We start from the raw sequence: 10,341 nt of genomic DNA on the forward strand, positions 1-10,341 counted from the left end.
TGCTGCCTCCAGTTGACCACTTGCACGTGGGGATGGGTGATGTTTCCTTGAGCTTTAAAAACACACATTAACAACAGTTTCACCAGCCTGTGAGGGGCTGGGCTGGTGTCTGATTTCTTTCTTTCTTTCTTCCTTCCTGGCTTTCCTATTGATTTTTTTTTCTTCTATATGCCTTTTTTTTTTCCTTTCTCCTTCATTACCCCTCTGCAAAGAAAGCCCCTTTTCCCTGGATCTGTCAGAAAGTAGGTGCTGCTGGGTTTGATGCCATTTCTATTGGGGCTCAGAGCCGAATCACTGGAAACAGTTTAGGAACTGGATTTATTTCTCTGGGCTTCGATGCGTGTTGGTGAGTGAAGAAAGCTGTTAGGCCTGCTGAGATATGTGAAACTCGTGCTTTTGTTAGGCTGGGAGACTTGTGATGTCTATCTTAAATAAAGCAAATAAAAGTAAAATGGAGATGAATGGCCAGTGAGGATGGGATAAAATATTCATCAGTTCTAGGTTCTCACTCTGCTGTAGCGTGAGCACGCAGTGCATGTCCTCAGAGGTGTGGTGGTGGGTGTGCTGGCAGAACCTGTACAATTAAAGGCTCATCCAGGAAGGGCTGCTGCCTTTCTTAATAGGGATATCTAATTTCTTTCTTGTCTCTGACAAATAGGGAATTTTATATGAATCAGTCCATGGTACCAAACTGGTGCCCAGATATTCCTCTCCTCTGTGGAGGTGTCCTTGATCTCCGTCTTCTTTGCTCACAGGTTGAGCTGATTTCCAGGCGAGGCCACCTTTTCCCCTGCTAATGAATATATCATTTAAAGGCAAGGCAAAAGCTTATTGTCATTGGGAGATGTGGCTGCAGGAGGGCAGTCACACATCGCTTTTTACTGACTTCTGTGATAAGGTGTTGTGTAGTACAAAGCTATTTCTATTTTGCATAGCAACAAAGAAAAAAAAAACTTGCAGTGACAATCATTTGATTAGGAAAAGCTCCAGAACACAAGCAGGACCTCTAGGAAAAAGCTCTGATATAGAATCAACACTTGTATAATTAATTTAGATTGGTTAGTATAAGTTTAATAGTGATGACCAACTCTAAAACTGGGGAGAGAAGGTGGAGAATCAGATTAATTAAGGAATCTCATTGATTTTTCTATGTTCTGGTTTGCCTTTTTGTCCTCTATACAGTATTTTAGAATAGGTTATCATTGTTTGACTGAGGACCTAAGCCAAATCAATGAACACTAGCATTGTTTTATTAGTAATTTAGTCAGTAATTTCTGTTGTAGTGTCAGTGTTATAATACGACTAAGGAAGAAGAAAGAATACTCAGACAGCCACTTACTTCTGCAGAGCATCATGTAAGAGAAGTCAGGAGACCAGACAGGTTGATTAGAAAGTAGAAGTAATTTCTTTTTTCTCCCAAACCTACACATAAGTTTTATTTTACTCACAGCTAAGGTTACAGGACTCTGATTGCTGTTGAACTCCGACCTAAGCTGGAGTTTATGAGTTTATGACTGAGGTATATCTTTATATATTAGGGCCAGCCTAGATCTCTATTTAATTAATGTCAAATAATTGGTAGAAGACAGGAGCAAGGACACAAGAGACAAAATCATGGAGGGATGAGAAGAGTAACAAGGATTCACTTGTGTTTGATTAGGGCTTAGCAGGGGGTGAATTCAGAATTCATTTTCTCTGCTTTCTTACATCCATTTGGCAGAGAAGGAATGGGAAACGAGAGGGAGCTGAGGCACCAGAGCTGCAGAACATGCTGAGTTTTGGATATGTTTGATTTCTCAGTCATTTTGTGGAAAGCTCTCAGGGACTTTTTCATGGGGTAAGGAGCTCTTCAGTTTCTCAGTGCCAGTCATAGCAGACATTGCCTGGACGTGTCATGGTGTTGAGCGGCTGGAGTTCCTCTGGGGACATGGGAGTCACGCTGCCATGGTCGGTGAACACAAAAGGAGCACCAAAATGACTGTGCTCTGACAGGTCCATTGTTCTGCTGCCCATGGTGTCTCCTAGTGCTCCAGAAGGACATCCCATTGCCAAGCAGTGATGCCACATTCCTGAGGATGAGCAGGTGCTGTTGGATCCCTGGGAGGGGTCAGTGATGGCAATGGAGGGGTGACACCGGGCTGTCTCTTCCACAGCACCGCTGACTCTTCCTCTTCCTAACCCTTGAAGGATTGCATTAAAATTTTCCATTCCATTTTCATAAAGAGGAATGGAAAGTTTTAGTGAAAATTTCCAAATTTAGTTGCAAATTACAAGCATTGTTTTTCGAACAGAGGGAAAAATACCATGTTGAGGCTCTAGCACGCAGCTTTTCCGGTGTGAAGCTGTGGTTTATGAGCCCCTTGCTGCCCCCCTTTTCTTTGCAGAGCTGCAGCACTTAAAGGGGTTTGCAGAATGTCAAGTGCAGCAGTCACCCACCAGGCACTCACACTATTTTTCCACTGTAGCCACATGTTTCCAATTTGGTGGCCAATACTGCCCACTCCTCTGGGTACTCTCAGTGTGCACATCACTTACCTTAAAATCCAGAATGCAAACCACAAACACTCCTGTGCTCTCACCTCTCCTTGGTGTAGCCCTTTAACTGACCAGAGGGTGGAAAATCTCTATAATCTCCAGGCTTGTTGGTACCTCAGATGAAAGTTTGATAGGAGACCTAGATGTGTTGTGAGTTTTCCTTGTGGGAAACTTCCTCTCCTGATCAGTAAATCAGCAATTTGTGATGGTATCTTTTGGGGACTGGTGACAATGTACTCTGCCAGTGCCCCAGCTGCAGTTAACAGTGGACAGGCTGGTTTTCTGCCTCTTTAATCTAAATACCACAGATTCAGACTAGAATTTAAAAAAACCAAAAAACCAAAAAAAACCCCCAAAAAAACTAATGTTCTTCTAACTCTATATAGATGTAAGAAAAGGTAAATTTTCTGTTTGGCTCCAACATATTTTTTTTTTTTTGTCTGAACTGTTCAAGTAGATGAACTGGTCTTGTTGTGTCATTTCCAATTGTCACAACCAGATTTTTGTTGGGTTCAAGGCACTGTTTGACTGTTGTCCTCCGAGTTCAGCTCCCTTCCTGGGTCTCTTGGTGCAATCCCCACAGCTGATGTCTCCTGTCGCCACCAATCCAGAGCCTTGCCACGTCTGGTCTCCTTCTTTGCTGGACACTGACCTTCTTCCCCAAAGACCTTGGGCAGGAAATCCTGGTGGAGATCGCTCAGGGAGTTTCTGGGTCCATCTGTGTGGTGCAGGAGGGCTTCCCCAGAGCAGGGTATTGCTGTGCATCTTTACTGTTAAAATCTTTGAGAGGGAACTAATTTGCACAGCAGTCACAGCTAATGGAATGGAGGGAGGGTTCCCATTTCTGTTCTCCACCTCTCCTGCTGGCAGGATGGAGACCCATGGCTTGCTGGAGACAACTTGCTTCATCCATTTTGTGGTCCTATTAATAGTGTTTGCTGGCTTATACAGCTTATTTCTTCTCAATTTTGCATTTATTTGAATAAACCCCAACGCCCTCTGTTGAATTAGACCTGTAAGATGCAACCCTAAGCCACAACACCCTGTTCAAAAGGGGCAGGGTGGGAGGGATGGTAGCATCAAAAAGCAGCAGCTGGTTTAATGTTCTCCTGCCACCAACAAAACAAACTAGATTTGGTGTTGTTTCACTTTTAACAGCCTGATCCCCACCAGTACTGCAAGAGAAGTGTGTGATTACTCTTCCCATGCCTGTTCTCCTGCAGGCACCACTGCACTTCCTGTCAAATCATGTCTAAAACAAATCCTGCAAACTTTATTTTTATGAACATTGATTTCTTTGCATTTATGTACTGTAAATACAGAACTGCAGAAGTATTTTATAGAGACTGAAATTCGGAGTAGGTGATTATGAAGTGTTGTGTGAAAGGAAAACCTGCCCCGAGTTGACGATAAAATTTGGATTAAGGCAGGTACTACCATGGGAATATCAACTCTTTGCCCAGCAGGAAAAGCAAATTGGATGTCAGCAGGTAGGAAGGAAATTAGACATAAAACAGGGAACACAGCTTTGCCATTGTATGGTCCAGTGGTCTGGTCCGGAGCCAAGGCCTGAATGCTGTGTGTTGGTCTCACCCCTCATCTCACAGAGAGGACTCAAATAAGAAGTAGTAGAGCAAGAAAAGGTTCAGAGCAGGACAAAATGCAGGGCCAAAGGTCTGGCATGGATTTTGTGTGGCTAGGACACTCTTCACCCTGAAAACCTGATTTAAATGGATTTACACTAAAGGTCTCCAGGGTAAGGAGTGGCTGGGAAGGAGTGGAGGGGGATTGATTATTCCCTGCCTTTTCCAGTACAGAAAGTAAGGGGCAGCAGGTGAAGCTGATGTTGGGTGAGGCTGAAAGCAAAAGAAATCCTCCACCCTGGGATGTCCCTGACAAAGGACACTGTGGATGCAGAGCCTGGACAAATTCTCAGAAGAGAGGCTCATTGTGGGTTACTCAGCAGACAGCAACAGGCTCAGGAAATCCATTTAGTTTAAAATAGACTGAATATTAAGGGACAGTGTCATATATGATTTTCTTGTCATTGTTACTTAGCCATCTGCTCACAGCCAGTGCTGGAGACAGGATGGTTGTCTGGATGAACCTTTGCTTTGAACCAAACCAGTCATTTTTATATTCTTAAATGTGAGATCTCATTACAATGTGTCATTTTAAGGAAGCCATTTGTTACAAAACTCCACATCCATTTCCTCTGAAATGCCATTAATTTTCCAGTTATCTCATTATTTAATGCTGGACACTTTAATCTTCCTGAGCTCACCCTGCACAAGGACATTTATCCCAACAACAGATCCTGTGGTTTTTCACAGAAGAACATTTATCCCTCTTGGAAAAGGGATAATGGCCAGGAAAGATGTTTGACTCTGGGCAACTACCTCAGTTTGTGTTCCAGATTTAGGAAAGCAAGGAGTGACCCAGGTTTGGGGACCAGGAGAATTTGCACAGAGGCAGCTTCCTTCCCCTGGCATTTCCTTGGGGATGTCACCTGGGCTCTGCACAGTGGGATGTGACCCATGTTTTTAATTGTGTCAAAATTATCCTGGCTATGGCAGTGATGGGTGTCAGGTTAAAATGAAAGGACCTGAGGAAAGGCATCTATTTCAGTAATGGCTGTTCCACCACTGCTCTGACTTATTTCCTCCTGCATCCAGGTGACCTGAGACATGCACTTTAATAATAGGAATGTCATTTGCAGCTCATTGCTCAGGGCAGGAATATACAGTCCCAGCCCCCAGGAATATTTTGTGTCAATTTTATTTTTTAAGTGACTGTCAGGAAATACCCTAACTTAAATTTTGCATTCAGTGTTGATGTTAAGGCATAATGTTTTGAAGCCCCATAGCTGGGCATCAGTGCAGCCCAGCACCTCTCCCTAAGACATCAGTCAGTGAGTTTACCTTGTGCTTGTGCTGGATGATTGCACTTGGGCTTTGTTGAAGAATGGCAGCAGTTCTTCTGTGACCCTGTCTGTAAGCCAGGAGCCCCCAGAGCTCAGCATCTCATCCCTGGTGTGCCTGAAGAGGGGCCAGGTATTGATAGGACAAGGGGAACTGGCCTCAGGTTGAGCCAGGGGAGGTTCAGTTGGATATTAGAAAAAATTTCTTCACTGAAGGAGTGGCTAAGAATTGGAACAGGCTGCCCAGGGCAGTGGTGGAGTCACCATCAATGGTAGTGCTCAAAAAACAAGCAGATATTGCACTTTGGAAGTATTGGGTCAAAGGTTGGACTTGATGATCTTGGAGGTCATTTCCAAGTGAAATGGTTCTCTGGTTCTATGCCGTGGTGGCACTCAGCATGTGGAAGAGCAGCATGCACCCAGCTCCTCTGAGAACGCTGTGCCTGTCCCCAGAGGCAGCTGCCCAGCAGGAAGGTTCTGTGCTGCATTTCATGCTGCCTGCAGAGCCCACAGCCCCGGCAGGATGTGCGGTGGGCGAGATCACACGCGCAGCTCCGGGCACAGAGACGTCTCCTAAGCCACAGCCCTCCTCCCTGCTGAGCCCTGCGGGGAGGGAGGGTGGCTGCACACCAGATTTTGATGCCTGACCTCCTGGCTGGATGCTTGAACCACCAGCTGAGAAGAGGAGCAGCACACCCAGCGTGGCATGCAGCTGGGGCAGGGTGAGGCTGGCTCCTCCGAGCGCGGAGGAAGGGCTGGGATGGGACCAGGGCGCGCCCAGCAGGGTGCCCGTGGTGGTTGGCACCAGCTTGTGGGCTCAGCGGAATCTCAGAATTGTTTAGGTTGGAAAAGAACTTTAGGGTCATCGAGTCCAACCCTTCACCCAGCACTGCCAAGGCCATCACTAAAGCATGTCCCCGAGTGGCACATCGACATGTCTTCTAAACCCTTCCAGCGATGGTGGCCCCACCACTTCTTCTGCATTTCTTCACTTCTTTCAGTGAAGAAATTTTTCCTAATATCTGATCTAAAACTGCCCTGGCACAACTTCAGACCATTTCCTGTTGTCCTGACTTTTCTTCAGAGGTGTCCATTGCTCCCAATGCTCTGCAGAGGGAATTCCAGAATTTTTTGGTGTTTCCCAGCAGAGCTCAAGCCCTTGAAAAAAAACAGTGTTGCAAAACTTCTCCAAATTTCTCCAGGATCAAATGTCTTCCTGCCTGCAAAGGCTCTGTCCAGGGCAAGACAAAACATAGCTCTGACTCTTTTCTGGGGCCAAAAAAAGACCAAGGAGACAAACTCTGAGGTGTTGGTGTCAACGTGGCTGCATGAGAGCTCCCTCCAATCCAAGGAGCTTTTGGGAGGGGATGGAGAGGGCTTTGCCATCTGAACAAGTTTCCTTTGCTTATTGACTTCCAGCTGACCTTCCTCTTAGGGGTTTGGGGGTTTTATATTAACTAATTTTTCTGTGTGAGATCCCTGTTGCAACAGCACTTAGATATGTTTTACCTGGCAGAGAAAAGATTCTGAGCTGATATCATCACTGGGGCTTTTTTTTTTGGAGTGTTTCATATCTGATTTTCATTTATTACCTGATCAGAAAGTGTAAATAGCAATAATGACAGTCTCTCTCTTAAAAGTGTGATGCAGCCCCCTTTCATGCACATGTGTATCTTAAAGGCTAAAGGAGAAGTTGAACTTCAGTAGAAAAACACAAATGCCTAAGGGAGGAATGTTAAGGCTTCTGTCATCTTGCAAACATTTAAAGCATGGGTGAGTTTTGCTTCATGTGAAAGAACCACTGGTGTAATGAACTCAAATTAACCTCTCTCATAGCAAGGTAGTAGAGGAGCTAAACACATACCTTGTAGAAATTTATTTTTTGACTTGGTCCAGTATGTGTTCCACTTAAATGAATGCTGGAATAACAAATATTTGTTTATAATCCCCAGAAGCTGCAGATTTCACCAAGTGCACTCAATATAGGTATATTGATATACACAAGTACTTGTTATTTCAGCAAATAATATATACTTTAATATCTGGAAATTATATGAAACAATAATTAGAATAATATATTGAAAAACCTAATTTCTTGTTTATATAAACCAGAAATGTAACACATCGCTATTTTTGGCTTATTGAAATCCAGAGAAATAGGGGGGAAAAGTACTAATGGTACCAGGAGGTAGTTTTTTTTATTCCTAGAGGGCTTTTTTGGGATTCCCTTGCAGTTTCTGGGACACATCTGATTTTATACAGTGCGAGAAAAAGACATTTAGGAATTCCCATTTAACAGGTCTGACCCGAAAGCTTAGAAGTCCTGCTGTGAATCCATTTCTCCTGCCAGGACAACATATTTAATAAACAGCTACAGTGCATGGAGCTGTTCTGGAGGATAAATCTGAAGGAACTTAAACAGCACCCATGGATAACATATCTTCTTTTTTTTTTTTTTTTTGCACAGCTTTCAAGTTGAATAATTTAATAATTGAATATTGTGTTATTCATCATTTCTCCATTATTATGCCTTACTCAGCAGTTTATGACTGAAAGATTATTTTTTTATATATTAGGAGCTTTAAACTCAGAGGTAACTTTGCTCTCGTGTCAATAGTTTGCTTTCAGTTGAATGTTTTCCACTGCACCTGATTAGATTTACTTTTCTGTATCATAAAAACACAGACCATCCACATAAAAATGACTGAGCAGTTTAAAAGAAAAAAGAAAAATTGAGCACTTCCACTATTAGATTAACAACTGAGATATTCTGTAAAGGCTGGCAATTTTTAAAAAGATGCATTTACAGAACTGTAACAAAGCCATGAAGACTATTTACTGCAATGCCTGAAGTTTCTGCTCTGTATCTGTGTCCTTTGAATATTTTAATGCTTTCAAGATCTGCACTGTTCATTGAGAAAATAACTGGCTTCTATTTTTATAATATAGAATATGTATTCTATATATTCTTTATATATAGTCTATATATTCTAGATAAAATATCTCTTCTATAGCTTGTTCTATACCAAATGTAGATATATACACTATAAAACACAAAAGAAATAATAGTAATAATAAACCCGACTATTGCAACATGTAATTTTTGATCTCTTTTACAATTCCTTGCCCAATGATTTGTGGGGATGAGCACAACATAGGTGAAATTTTTTTCTTGAACCCATACATCCTCAAAACCCTTCTTGTCCTTTTGCCTTTGTCCAAATTTTGTGGTGTCTCTTTTTGTCATTTAAGAGGAAATAGTTTATTTACATTTGAAGCAAGATATTTGGGTTATATATATAAAATCCTGTTATTTTTCCTTCTAGGTATGGCTGTTCCTTGCTGAGGGAAGGATGGTGACAGTGGGAGACAGGAGAAGGCTGATCCATCATTGGAGGGAATCAAGGAATAAATTTGGGACCCTCATGTGCCAGGACATGGTGGCAGAAGTGACACTGTGATGGACAATGGTGTCACCTGTATCTCCCTCTCTCTGTGGATCCATGCTATTACAGAGCTGCACAGGAACACTTTTCCATTATTTTTCAAGGTGGGAATGCCATGCCACGACAGAATATGGCATCCCTGATCCTTGGCTGGCATCATCACTGTGCTCTCAGCAAAGAAGTTGCAGATGTCAGGGAACCGGGATCATTTTCTCAGCATCTTTACATTGGTGTTTCTGTTTTGTGCTTATTTATGCTCTGGGAAAAAATTGTCGTTGAAATGGGAATCTTTTTTATCTATCAACCCTCACAACTGTGAAACCTGCTGCTAAAATCTCTCCCAGTTTTACTGTCTAAATCACTCTATTGAAGATTAAAGAAATTAGCATTACTTTTTCATAATTTCTACTGGTGAACTGCCCAAACCTGTGTTTCAACAGACCAGACAATGTCTTTGGCTGTCACTGTCCTCTCCTGTTTTCACTTCACACAGGTGATGTAGAGTCTGGGTGGACTTTTTTTTTTTTCCCAAATACAAAGGAAAAGTGCAGACTAATTGAGGAATTCAGACATTGAGCAAATTCTTTGCTGTGGGTGAGCAGAGAGCCAAGGAGTAAATCCCTCTCCTTTGTCCTTGCGTTGAGTTGGGATAAGTGACTGAAGCCCATCAAGACAAGATGGTGCTGTCCTGGGGAGGGGTTTCAGCCAAGGTCAGACACTCTGAGGATGTCCTGAGTGTGGAGAAGAAGGAGCAGGAGTGGACTGGGCAGGGTTACCCCTGAGGCTGCTCACCTTCCTGTGGGAGAGGAGGATTGGGCTGTGCAGCCTGTATTTGCTGCCTGGCCATGGGAGGTCCTCTCCTGGGCTGGCTGGGAGGTGGGAGAGCTGGACAAAGTGTGGACATCAAGGGCAGGACACCTCAAGTGTGAGAAAGGGAGCTGGGATTTTGAAAGCAGCTGCAGGCAGAGGGAAAGCCCCTGTTTTTTAAAGAATAAACCTTTGTACATGGGATCTTTCAAAGGGGTTTTCTTACAGCTGTCATGAAAAATGTACGTGCCATAAAAACCACCTGCTTCTGGGGCAAAGCCCTGCTCACTACTTGCAGGGCAGGAAAATGATGGTTTTAGTTAATCTGAGCTCTCAGAGAGGATAAACTGTGATGCATGGGAGGCAGAGATGTTCAGAGTCCCCTCCCTGCTGCACCTGGGGAGGGGACTCATGCTGGTGTCCTCACAGCCATCAGCTGGGTGAGTGTCACAGCCTGGGAAAGCTGGCTCAGCATGATCCACTGCCAGCTTTATTTATCCACTGCATCGTTTAGGGGAAGCACCAACAGCTGGGCTTGAGACCCAGCTCTACAGAAAATTCAGTATTAAAGTGGAAAGCAGCAGTACCCTGCGGCTGGGAGGGGAGGGAGGGGGAGGACAGAGGGACGCTGCT

At 43.6% G+C, this 10,341-nt stretch overlaps 1 long non-coding RNA gene across 1 annotated transcript; it reads left to right on the plus strand.

Annotated features, from left to right (window-relative positions):
• The first annotated feature begins 185 nt into the window (after window positions 1-185).
• LOC137473173 (uncharacterized) lies at window positions 186-9,350 on the plus strand. The gene is made up of 2 exons (XR_010998633.1): window positions 186-242; window positions 8,782-9,350. It is a non-coding gene; the product is annotated as an uncharacterized lncRNA (long non-coding RNA).
• The last annotated feature ends 991 nt before the right edge of the window (window positions 9,351-10,341 follow it).

Source organism: Anomalospiza imberbis, chromosome 4 (assembly GCF_031753505.1).
Source record: "Anomalospiza imberbis isolate Cuckoo-Finch-1a 21T00152 chromosome 4, ASM3175350v1, whole genome shotgun sequence".
Classification (NCBI taxonomy): domain Eukaryota; kingdom Metazoa; phylum Chordata; class Aves; order Passeriformes; family Viduidae; genus Anomalospiza; species Anomalospiza imberbis.